A 12,766-nucleotide genomic window follows, 5' to 3' on the forward strand; every position below is an offset into this window, starting at 1 on the left:
AGAGAGTGTGAGAGAGTGTGTGAGAGTGTGAGAGAGAGTGTATGAGAGTGTGTGTGAGAGTGTGTGTGAGAGTGTGTGAGAGAGTGTGTGAGAGAGAGTGTTTGAGAGTGTGTGTGAGAGTGTGAGAGAGAATGTGTGAGAGAGTGAGAGAGTGTGTGTGAGAGTGTGTGAGAGTGTGTGTGAGAGAGTGTGAGGGAGAGTGTGTGAGAGAGAGTGTGTGAGAGTGTGTGTGAGAGAGTGTGAGAGATAGTGTGTGAGAGAGTGAGAGAGTGTGTGTGAGAGTGTGTGTGAGTGTGTGGGAGAGTATGAGAGAGAGTGTGAGAGTGTGTGAGAGAGAGTGAGTGAGAGAATGTGTGAGTGTGAGAGAGTGTGTGTGAGAGAGTGTGAGTGTGTGTGAGAGAGTGTGTGAGAGAGAGTGTGAGAGTGTGTATGAGAGAGTGTGTGAGTGTGAGAGAGTGTGTGTGAGAGAGAGTGTGTGAGAGTGTGTGTGAGAGAGTGTGAGAGAGAGTGTGTGAGAGAGTGAGAGAGTGTGTGTGAGAGTGTGTGTGAGTGTGTGAGAGAGTGTGAGAGAGAGTGTGTGAGAGAGTGTGAGAGAGAGTGTGTGAGAGTGTGTGAGAGTGTGTGTGAGAGAGTGTGAGAGAGTGTGTGAGTGTGTGAGAGAGTGTGAGAGAGAGTGTGTGAGAGAGAGTGTTTGAGAGTGTGTGTGAGAGTGTGAGAGAGAGTGTGTGAGAGAGAGTGTGAGAGTGTGTATGAGAGAGTGTGTGAGTGTGAGAGAGTGTGTGTGAGAGAGTGTGTGAGAGAGTGTGTGTGGGTGTGTGTGAGAGAGTCTGTGTGAGAGTGTGTGAGAGAGTGTGTGGGTGTGTGTGAGAGTGTGTGAGTGTGAGAGAGTGTTTGAGAGAGAGTGTGTGAGTGTGAGAGAGTGTGTGAGAGAGTCTGTGTGAGAGTGTGTGAGAGAGTGTGTGGGTGTGTGTGAGAGTGTGTGAGTGTGAGAGAGTGTGTGAGAGAGAGTGTGTGAGTGTGAGAGAGTGTGTGTGAGAGAGTGTGTGAGAGAGTCTGTGTGAGAGTGTATGAGAGTGTGTGAGTGTGAGAGAGTGTGTGAGAGAGAGTGTGTGAGTGTGAGAGAGTGTGTGAGAGAGAGTGTGTGAGAGTGTGTGTGAGAGAGTGTGAGAGAGAGTGTGTGAGAGAGTGTGTGTGAGAGTGTGTGTGAGTGTGTGAGAGAGTGTGAGAGAGAGTGTGTGAGAATGTCTGTGAGAGAGTGTGAGAGAGAGTGTGAGAGAGTGTGTGAGAGAGAGTGTGTGAGAGAGTGTGTGAGAGTGTGTGTGAGAGTGTGAGAGAGAGTGTGTGAGAGAGAGTGAGAGAGTGTGAGAGAGAGTGTGAGAGTGTGTGAGAGAGAGTGAGTGAGAGAATGTGTGAGTGTGAGAGAGTGTGTGTGAGAGAGTGTGAGTGTGTGTGAGAGAGTGTGTAAGTGTGTGAGAGAGTGTGAGAGAGAGTGTGTGAGAGTGTGTGAGAGTGTGTGTGAGAGTGTGAGAGAGAGTGTATGAGAGTGTGTGTGAGAGTGTGTGTGAGAGTGTGTGAGAGAGAGTGTGTGAGAGTGTGTGAGAGTGTGTGAGTGTGTGAGTGTGTGTGAGTGTGTGAGAGAGTGTGTGAGTGTGTGAGAGAGTGTGTGAGAGAGAGTGTGAGAGAGTGTGTGAGAGAGAGTGTGTGAGAGTGTGTGAGAGTGTGAGAGAGAGTGTGTGAGAGAGAGTGAGAGAGTGTGAGAGAGAGTGTGAGAGTGTGTGAGAGAGAGTGAGTGAGAGAATGTGTGAGTGTGAGAGAGTGTGTGTGAGAGAGTGTGAGTGTGTGTGAGAGAGTGTGTAAGTGTGTGAGAGAGTGTGAGAGAGAGTGTGTGAGAGTGTGTGAGAGTGTGTGTGAGAGAGTGTGAGAGAGTGTGTGAGAGTGTGAGAGAGAGTGTATGAGAGTGTGTGTGAGAGTGTGTGTGAGAGTGTGTGAGAGAGTGTGTGAGAGAGAGTGTTTGAGAGTGTGTGTGAGAGTGTGAGAGAGAATGTGTGAGAGAGTGAGAGAGTGTGTGTGAGAGTGTGTGAGAGTGTGTGTGAGAGAGTGTGAGGGAGAGTGTGTGAGAGAGAGTGTGTGAGAGTGTGTGTGAGAGAGTGTGAGAGAGAGTGTGTGAGAGAGTGAGAGAGTGTGTGTGAGAGTGTGTGTGAGTGTGTGAGAGAGTGTGAGAGAGAGTGTGTGAGAATGTCTGTGAGAGAGTGTGAGAGAGTGTGTGAGAGAGAGTGTGTGAGAGAGTGTGTGAGAGTGTGTGTGAGAATGTGAGAGAGAGTGTGTGGGAGAGAGTGAGAGAGTGTGAGAGAGAGTGTGAGAGTGTGTGAGAGAGAGTGAGTGAGAGAATGTGTGAGTGTGAGAGAGTGTGTGTGAGAGAGTGTGAGTGTGTGTGAGAGAGTGTGTGAGAGAGAGTGTGAGAGTGTGTATGAGAGAGTGTGTGAGTGTGAGAGAGTGTGTGTGAGAGAGAGTGTGTGAGAGTGTGTGTGAGAGAGTGTGAGAGATAGTGTGTGAGAGAGTGAGAGAGTGTGTGTGTGAGTGTGTGTGAGTGTGTGAGAGAGTGTGAGAGAGAGTGTGTGAGAGAGTGTGAGAGAGTGTGTGAGAGTGTGTGTGAGAGAGTGTGAGAGAGTGTGTGAGTGTGTGAGAGAGTGTGAGAGAGAGTGTGTGAGAGAGTGTTTGAGAGTGTGTGTGAGAGTGTGAGAGAGAGTGTGTGAGAGAGAGTGTGAGAGTGTGTATGAGAGAGTGTGTGGAGTGTGAGAGAGTGTGTGTGAGAGAGTGTGTGAGAGAGTGTGTGTGGGTGTGTGTGAGAGAGTCTGTGTGAGAGTGTGTGAGAGAGTGTGTGGGTGTGTGTGAGAGTGTGTGAGTGTGAGAGAGTGTTTGAGAGAGAGTGTGTGAGTGTGAGAGAGTGTGTGAGAGAGTCTGTGTGAGAGTGTGTGAGAGAGTGTGTGGGTGTGTGTGAGAGTATGTGAGTGTGAGAGAGTGTGTGAGTGTGAGAGAGTGTGTGAGAGAGAGTGTGTGAGTGTGAGAGAGTGTGTGTGAGAGAGTGTGTGAGAGAGTCTGTGTGAGAGTGTATGAGAGAGTGTGTGAGTGTGAGAGAGTGTGTGAGAGAGAGTGTGTGAGTGTGAGAGAGTGTGTGAGAGAGTCTGTGTGAGAGTGTATGAGAGAGTGTGTGAGTGTGAGAGAGTGTGTGAGAGAGAGTGTGTGAGTGTGAGAGAGTGTGTGAGAGAGTCTGTGTGAGAGTGTGTGAGAGTGTGTGAGAGAGTGTGTGAGTGTGAGAGAGTGTGTGAGAGAGAGTGTGAGTGTGAGAGAGTGTGTGTGAGAGAGTGTGTGAGAGAGTCTGTGTGAGAGTGTGTGAGAGAGTGTGTGTGGGTGTTTGTGAGAGTGTGAGAGCTTGAGTGTGTGAGAGCGCGCGCGTGTGTGTGTGTGTGTGGGTGTGCGTGAGAGTGTGTGAGTGTGAGTGTGTGTTTCTGGTGTTGACATATTTGTAATAAATATTCCCCTGACTGATTGTTTTCAGAAGGTTTATCCAGAATGTCGGGGACCCCCACAGGAGGCATTGTGACCCCCGATCCTACCCACGATGCAAGTACACCCACTGCAGCGCACAGCAAGATCCCAGACCCTCTACAGCTGTTCATCAGCCGGGAACCGAAGGCACTGGGAGTAAGTCAGACAGCTGTCGGCACTGTACAAAGTCTAACAAAACCCAGTATTGACGGCAGAGTGACAGGCCATTCGGCCTAACAGCTCCCTCCCACTCCTGGTCATGTAACACGACCAGTGTCTGTCTGCCTTGCCTCAGTGGGCAGCATGCACACCCTCGCTCACCTCTGAGTCAGAAATCGTGGGTTCCACACCCACTCTGGAGACTTGAGGACAGAATTTAGACCGACATTCCCTGGTATCCAGTACTGAGGGAGTGCTGCACTGTCGGAGGGGCAGTACTGAGGGAGTGCTGCACTGTCGGAGGGGCCGTACTGAGAGAGTGCTGCACTGTCGGAGGGGCAGTACTGAGGGAGTGCTGCACTGTCGGAGGGGCAGTACTGAGGGAGTGCTGCACTGTCGGAGGGGCAGTACTGAGGGAGTGCTGCACTGTCGGAGGGGCAGTACTGAGGGAGTGCTGCACTGTCGGAGGGGCAGTACTGAGGGAGTGCTGCACTGTCGGAGGGGCAGTACTGAGGGAGTGCTGCACTGTCGGAGGGGCCGTACTGAGGGAGTGCTGCACTGTCGGAGGGGCAGTACTGAGGGAGTGCTGCACTGTCGGAGGGGCAGTACTGAGGGAGTGCTGCACTGTCGGAGGGGCAGTACTGAGGGAGTGCTGCACTCTCGGAGGGGCCGTACTGAGAGAGTGCTGCACTGTCGGAGGGGCAGTACTGAGGGAGTGCTGCACTGTCGGAGGGGCAGTACTGAGGGAGCGCTGCACTGTCGGAGGGGCCGTACTGAGAGAGTGCTGCACTGTCGGAGGGGCAGTACTGAGGGAGTGCTGCACTGTCGGAGGGGCAGTACTGAGGGAGCGCTGCACTGTTGAAGGGGCAGTACTGAGGGAGTGCGGCACTGTCAGAGGGGCAGTACTGAGGGAGTGCTGCACTGTCGGAGGGGCAGTACTGAGGGAGTGCTGCACTGTCGGAGGGGCAGTACTGAGGGAGTGCTGCACTGTCGGAGGGGCCGTACTGAGGGAGTGCTGCACTGTCGCAGGGGCAGTACTGAGGGAGCGCTGCACTGTCGGAGGGGCAGTACTAAGGGAGTGCTGCACTGTCGGAGGGGCAGTACTGAGGGAGTGCCGCACTGTCGGAGGGGCAGTACTGAGGGAGCACTGCACTGTCGGAGGGGCAGTACTGAGGGAGTGCTGCACTGTCGGAGGGGCAGTACTAAGGGAGTGCGGCACTGTCTGTGATCAAGCACCAGGCGACCTATGAAGAGCTGGTCCTCATTGTACTCTGTATCCACCTCCAATTCCCATTGGCTAACACCTCTCCCTCTTCGCTGTTTTGAATTGCAGGTCATCCTGGTGTTGCTGGGAGTATTGCAGGGTGGGATAGCCATCCCACCCTTCCTGACATTCCCGCTAGACTACATGGATGGCGGGATCCCGTTTTACATTGCTGTGCTGGTAAGCTTGCCCATAATCCCAAGCCGACATTCCACTGGTTGTCCAATCCTGAGGGAGTGCTGCACTGTCGGAGGGGCAGTACTGAGGGAGTGCTGCACTGTCGGAGGGGCAGTACTGAGTGAGTGCTGCATTGTCAGATGGGCAGTACTGAGGGAATGCTGCACTGTCGGAGGGGCAGTACTGAGGGAGTGCTGCACTGTCGGAGGGGCAGTACTGAGTGAGTGCTGCATTGTCGGATGGGCAGTACTGAGGGAACGCTACACTGTCGGAGGGGCAGTACTGAGGGAGTGCTGCACTGTCGGAGGGGCAGTACTGAGGGAATGCTGCACTGTCGGAGGGGCAGTACTGAGGGAGTGCTGCACTGTCGGAGGGGCAGTACTGAGGGAGCACTGCACTGTCGGAGGGTCAGTACTGAGGGATCGCCGCACTGTCGGAGGGGCAGTACTGAGTGAGTGCTGCACTGTCGGAGGGGCAGTACTGAGGGAACGCTACACTGTCGGAGGGTCAGTACTGAGGGAGCACTGCACTGTCGGAGGGGCAGTACTGAGGGAGCGCTGCACTGTCGGAGGGTCAGTATTGAGGGATCGCCGCACTGTCGGAGGGGCAGTACTGAGTGAGTGCTGCACTGTCGGAGGGGCAGTACTGAGGGAACGCTACACTGTCGGAGGGTCAGTACTGAGGGAGCACTGCACTGTCGGAGGGGCAGTACTGAGGGAGCGCTGCACTGTCGGAGGGGCAGTACTGAGGGAGCACTGCACTGTCGGAGGGTCAGTATTGAGGGATCGCCGCACTGTCGGAGGGGCAGTACTGAGGGAACGCTGCACTGTCGGAGGGGCAGTACTGAGGGAACGCTACACTGTCGGAGGGGCAGTACTGAGGGAACGCTACACTGTCGGAGGGGCAGTACTGAGGGAACGCTGCACTGTCGGAGGGGCAGTACTGAGGGAACGCTGCACTGTCGGAGGGGCAATACTGAGGGAACGCTACACTGTCGGAGGGGCAGTGTTTCTGATAACATTTTGACCCAATGACGATGAAGGAACGGCCGATATATTTCCGAGTCAGGATGGTGTGTGTGACTCGGAGGGGAACGTGGAGGTGGTGGTGTTCCCATGCGCCTGCTGCCCTTGTCCTTCTCGGTGGTGGAGGTCGTGGGTCTGGGATGTGCTGCCGGAGAAGCCTTGGCGAGTTGCTGCAGTGCATCTTGTAGATGGTACACACTGCAGCCACGGTGTGCCGGTGGTGGGGGGAGTGAGTGTTGAAGGTGGTGGATGGGGTGACAATCCAGCGGGCTGCTTTGTCCTGGATGGTGTCGAGCTTCTCGAGTGTTGTTGGAGCTGCAACTCATCCAGGCAAGTGGAGAGTATTCCATCACACTCCTGACTTGTGCCGTGTAGATGGTGGAAAGGCTTTGGGGAGTCAGGAGGTGAGACACTCGACACAGAATACCCAGCCTCTGACCCGCTCTTGTGGCCACAGTATTTATGTGGCTGGTCCAGTTTCTGGTCAATGGTGATGGTGGGGGATTTGTGCGGTTGAATGTCGAGGGGCGCTGGTTATACTATGCATCCCAGAGTACTTAAGGAAGTGGTCCACGAAATAGCGGATGCATTAGTGGTCATTTTCCAACATTCCATGGACTCTGGATCAGTTCCGATGGACTGGAGGGTAGCTAGTGTAACACCACTTTTTAAAAAAGCAGGGAGAGAGAAAACGGGGAATTATAGACCGGTCAGCCTGACATCGGTGGTGGGGAAAATGCTGGAATCAATTATTAAAGATGTAATAGCAGTGCATTTGGAAAGCAGTGACAGGATCGGTCCAAGTCAGCATGGATTTATGAAAGGGAAGTCATGCTTGACAAATCTTCTAGACGTTTTTGAGGATGTAACTAGTAGAGTGGACAAGGGAGAACCAGTGGATGTGGTGTATTTGGACTTTCAAAAGGCTTTTGACAAGGTCCCACACAAGAGATTAGTGTGCAAAATTAAAGCACATGGTAGTGGGAGTAATGTACTGACATGGATAGAGAACTGGTTGGCAGACAGGAAGCAAAGAGTGGGAATAAACAGGTCCTTTTCAGTGACTAGTCGGGTACCACAAGGTTCAGTGCTCGGACCCCAGCTGTTCACAATATACAGTAATGATTTAGATGAAGGAATTGAGAGTAATATCTCCAAGTTTGCAGATGACACTAAGCTGGGTGGCGGTGTGAGCTGTGAGGAGGACGCTAAGAGGCTGCAGGGTGATTAGACAGGTTAGGTGAGTGGGCAAATACATGGCAGATGCAGTATAATGTAGATAGATCTGAGGTTATCCACTTTGGGGGCAAAAACAGGATGGCAGATTATTATCTGAATGGTGACAGATTAGGAAAAGGGGAGGTGCAACAAGACTTGGGTGTCATGGTTCATCAGTCATTGAAAGTTGGCATACAGGTACAGCAGGCAGTGAAGAAGGCAAATTGTATGTTGGCCTTCACAGCTAGGGGATTTGAGTACAGGAGCAGGGAGGTCTTACTGCAGTTGTACAGGGCCTTGGTGAGGCCTCACCTGGAATATTGTGTTCAGTTTTTATTATGTCTCAAATAAAGCAATGTGACTGAGTCTTGTAGACGTGAGTAAGTGTGACTTCAGTCTCTTTATTCTGACTCCAGAGTGCTGGCACAACATGGGAGGCCGGCTTATATACAGTGCTCCCAAGGGATGCTGCGATCCCTCGGGACTCCAACAGATGTGCCCTCTAGTGTCGGTAGAATGCTGGTTACAAAGTGTTACATACATGACATCACTCCCCCCCTAAAGTCAATAGTACACTGATTTACAGGGCGAGACGATCTGGGGCTTTCCGCTCCCGAGTCGATCGTCTCGGTACAAACACAGGTGCAGGTGAGTTGGTTGGGCCTTCGCTGGGCTGCTGCGTAGCCGGCCTTGCTGGGCTGTTGGGATTGGTGAGTTCAGCTTCATGGTCAACCTTGATGTCGGTTGTCACTTGTGTGTGTATCGGAGGGTCGAAGTTGGTGGTGTCCTCTTCAGGTTGCTCGTGGCTGTCTGTGAATCGCAGTTTGGTTTGGTCCAAATGCTTTCTGCAAGTTCGTCCATTTGCAAGTTTGATCTCAAACACCCTACTCCCTTCTTTGGCTACAACAGTGCCAGCAAGCCATTTGGGACCATGTCCATAGTTGAGTACAAATACAGGGTCATTGACTTCAATATCACGTGACAAATTTGCGCGATCATGGTACATGCTTTGTTGATGCCGCCTGCCCTCGACATGATCATGGAGATCAGGGTGGTCTCGAGAGAGCCTTGTTTTGAGCGCCCTTTTCATGAGCAGCTCGGCAGTGGAAACCCCGGTGAGTGAGTGGGGTCTGGTGCAGTAGCTGAGCAGGACTCGGGACAGGTGGGTCTACAGGGAGCCTTCCGACACCCGTTGATGGTTTGGACTGCCCGTTCTGCCTGGCCGTTAGATGCGGGCAGATGTGACGTGCTTGATCCCATTGTGGGTCATGCATTCCTTGAATTCAGCGCTGGTGAAGCACGGCCCATTGTCGCTGACAAGGACATCAGGCAGGCCGTGCGTGGCAAACATGGCTCGTAGGCTTTCGATGGTGGCAGTGGACGTGCTTACAGACATTATTACACACTCAATCCACTTTGGATAAGCATCCACAACAACCAAAAACATTTTGCCTAGAAATGGGCCCACAAAGTCAACGTGGATCCTAGACCAGGGTTTGGAGGGCCATGACCACAAACTTAGCGGTGTCTCCCTGGGTGCATTGCTCAGTTGAGAGCAAGTGTTACATTGGTGCATGCAAGACTCTAAATCTGATTCGATGCCAGGCCACCACACATGGGATCTGGCTACAGCCTTCATCATTACTGTGCCTGGGTGGGTACTGTGTAGGTCGCATATGAACGTTTCTCTGCCTTTCTTAGACAAAACCACGCAAGTACCCCACAAAAGACAGTCCGCCTGTATGGACATTTCGTCTTTGCGCCACTGGAACGGCTTGTTCTCTTCCTGCATCTCCGCTGGGACGCTGGACCAGCTCCCATGGAGGACACAGTTTTTATTTAACAGGGACAGTAAAGGATCCTGGCTGGTGCAGGTCCTGATCTGGCGGGCCGTAACAGGTGACTTTTTGTTTTCAAATGCATCCATCACCAAGAGCAAGTCTGCAGGCTGTGCCATTTCCACCACGCTGGTGTGCAATGGGAGCCGACTGAGAGCATCAGCGCAGTTCTCTGGGCCTGGCCTGTGGCGGATTACATAGTTATATGCAGACAGCGTGAGCACCCATCTTTGGATGCGAGCAGAGGCATTGGTGTTCATACCTTTGCTCTCTGAGAATAGGGATATGAGCGGCTTATGGTCAGTTTCTAACTCTAACTTAAGCCCAAACAGATCCTGGTGCATTTTTTTCACCCCGTAAACACATGCCAGAGCTTTTTCAATCATGCTGTCGGCCCTTTCGGCCTTGGACAAACTCCTGGACGCATAAGCGACCGGTTGCAATGTTCCCGATTCATTCGCTTGTTGTAACACACACCCGACCCCGTACGAAGACACATCGCAAGCTAGCACTAAACGTTTACATGGGTCATACAGAACAAGCAGTTTGGTGGAACATAACAGATTTCTGGCTTTCTCAAAAGCTGTCTCTTGTGATTTCCCCCATACCCAGTCATCTCCCTTGTGTAGTAACACACGTAGAGGTTCTAGCAAGGTGCTTAACCCGGGTAGGAATTTACCAAAATAATTGAGGAGTCCCAGGAACGACCGCAGCTCTGTCACGTTCTGTGGTCTCGGCGTGTTCTCGATGGCCTCCGTCTTGGTGTCGGTGGGTCTGATACTGTCTGCCGCGATTCTTCTCCCGAAGAACACAACCTCTGGCACCAGGAAAACACACTTCGAGCGTTTCAACCTGAGTCCCACACGATCTAACCGACTTAGAATCTCTTCCAGGTTCTGCAAGTGTTCGATGGTGTCCCGACCTGTGATCAATATCTCGTCCTGGAAAACCACAGTGCGCGCGGAACCGACTTTAGCAGACTCTCCATGTTCCTTTGAAAAATAGTCGTGGCTGATCGAATCCCAAACGGGCATCTATTGTAGATGAACAGACCTTTGTGTGTGTTGATGCAGGTGAGATCTTTCGAAGATTCCACCAGCTCCTGCGTCATGTAGGCCGAGGTCAGGTCCAACTTGGTGAACATCTTTCCTCCAGCAGGGCCGCAAATAGGTCGTCTGCCTTGTGTAGGGGGTACTGGTCCTGTAGCGAAAAATGGTCAATCGTTACTTTATACACAAATTCTGACCGTGCCATTGCCCTTGAGAACTGGAACAATGGACTGGCCCATTTGTTGAACTCAACTGGCGCAATGATGCCCTCTCATTGCAGCCTGTCCAGCTCAATCTCCACTTTCTCTCACATCATGTATGGCACTGCCCGTGCCTTGTGGTGGATGGGCTGTGTACCGGGAACCAAGTGGATCTGCACCTTCACACCCTGAGAAACTTCCAATGCCTGGCTCAAACAACGACAGGAACTTGCTCAAAAAACTGGGCACATGAGGCATTGTCATCCCAGTTCCAGCGGATTTTTCCCAGCCAGCTTCTGCCGAACAGTGTGGGGCCATCTCCTGGTACAATCCAGAGTGGGAGTTCATGCACCGCTCCATCATAGGAGACTTTTACTGCTGCACTGCCAATTACAGGGATCAGCTCTTTAGTGTAAGTTCTCAGCTTGGCTTGAATGGGGCTAAGCTTGGGCCTGTGTGCCTTGTTGCATCACAGCCTGTCGAAGGCCTTTTTGCTCACGGTAGACTGACTCGCACCCGTGTCCAGTTCCATGGATACTGGAATTCCGTCCAGTTCTACTCTTAACATGATCGGTGGGCATTTCGTGATGAAGGTCTGTACCCCGTACACTTCTGCCTCCTCGGTTCGAGTCTCTAGTTCAGCCTGATCCACCATGGATCTGTTCTCCTCTGCAACGTGGTGGTTTGCAGGGTTTGCAGCTCATCTGCACATTCGCTGGAGGTGTCCCATTGTTCCACAGCCTTTGCACACATAGTGTTTGATGCGGCATTGATGGGCTCGATGATCGCCTCCGCAGCACCAACAAGGTGTTAACTGCCTCGCGTTAACATTTGATGGCGGACTCTGGGTCATCTGGGGTCGTGCAGCTACATGCTGGGATCCCTTGGGAGTCCGACTGATGCGCCCTCTGGTGGTGGTAAAATGCTGGTTACAAGGTGTTGCATACATAAAAGTTTTGGTCTCCTAACCTGAGGAAGGACGTTCTTGCTATTGAGGGAGTGCAGCGAAGGTTCACCAGACTGATTCCCGGGATGGCGGGACTGACATATGAAGAAAGACTGGACCGACTCGGTTTATGTTCACTGGAATTTAGAAGAATGAGAAGGGATCTCATAGAAACTTATAAAATTCTGACGGGACGGGACAGGTTAGATGCAGGAAGAATGTTCCCGATGTTGGGGAAGTCCAGAACCAGGGGTCACAGTCTAAGGATAAGGGGTAAGCCATTTAGGACCGAGATGAGGAGAAACTTCTTCACCCAGAGAGTGGTGAACCTGTGGAATTCTCTACCACAGAAAGTTGTTGAGGCCAATTCACTAAATATATTCAAAAGGGAGTTAGATGTGGCCCTTACGGCTAAAGGGGTCAAGGGGTTTGGTGAGAAAGCAGGAATGGGGTACTGAAGTTGCATGTTCAGCCATGAACTCATTGAATGGTGGTGCAGGCTCGAAGGGCCGAATAGCCGACTCCTGCACCTATTTTCTATGTTCCTATGTTTTGTTGGAGATGCTCTGTTTAATGGTCCTTTCTTTTTGAAAGTTTCTGATTTCAGGCAGCTTGGCGATCGCCTGTGACAGGAACCCGCAGAAAGGTCTTGTGAGTACAGAAAGTAGCTAAAACTCGAAGAAGCGGGGGGGGTACGGTATCAGGGTGCTTTTGTGACTGGGCACAAATCCCGGCCTCCCCAGGTCCGTACGGAGAGTGTGTGCCGACCCGGGGAGGCACGGGAAAAGCCATGCACGTGCGCTGAAAACCGACTTTCAGATCCAACGCACGTGGGGAGCCAGGACATTTCCATGGGCAAGATTGCGGTATTTACCCATACCTTGCCCAGAAAATGTCCTCAAATCTCTTGTGGCTGATCAAAGCAGGCGCAGAGCTGACTTGTACAGGCGTAAGAGTTTTAAAGCATGCATAAACACAATAAAATGAAACTAAAGGTACACATGTTATTGTTAATAACCCTGCCCACTACTGTCAGTTTATTTCAAAACATAATTCAAAAAAAACTTTTAAAAAATCGGATAAATACTTTTTTTTATGTGAGACATTAATTTAATTTAAATCAATCTTAAATAGGTAGAGCGTATTTTCTATTTTTTTCTCCGTGTTTTGGGTGTTTGTGGGGGCTGTTTCTCAATCGCAATCGTGGGAACTCCAACTTACGGAGCTCCCGTTATTATGAATGAGAAAATACTGTACCTGGATTGGCTGCCCAGAGACATGTGACTCCAGGTCCAACGTGCACGTGCTGTAACACACGGGGAGTGAAGGGCCCCAGACCGGGAC

General features: G+C 51.7%; 1 long non-coding RNA gene across 1 annotated transcript; it reads left to right on the forward strand.

Annotated features, from left to right (window-relative positions):
- Positions 1-3,588: 3,588 nt before the first annotated feature.
- Positions 3,589-12,073, forward strand: LOC139249312 (uncharacterized). Its single transcript, XR_011591129.1, has 3 exons — positions 3,589-3,702; positions 5,039-5,149; positions 12,017-12,073. It is a non-coding gene; the product is annotated as an uncharacterized lncRNA (long non-coding RNA).
- Positions 12,074-12,766: the final 693 nt, after the last annotated feature.

This window comes from Pristiophorus japonicus, unplaced genomic scaffold, assembly GCF_044704955.1.
Source record: "Pristiophorus japonicus isolate sPriJap1 unplaced genomic scaffold, sPriJap1.hap1 HAP1_SCAFFOLD_3012, whole genome shotgun sequence".
In the NCBI taxonomy this organism is placed as follows: Eukaryota; Metazoa; Chordata; class Chondrichthyes; family Pristiophoridae; genus Pristiophorus; species Pristiophorus japonicus.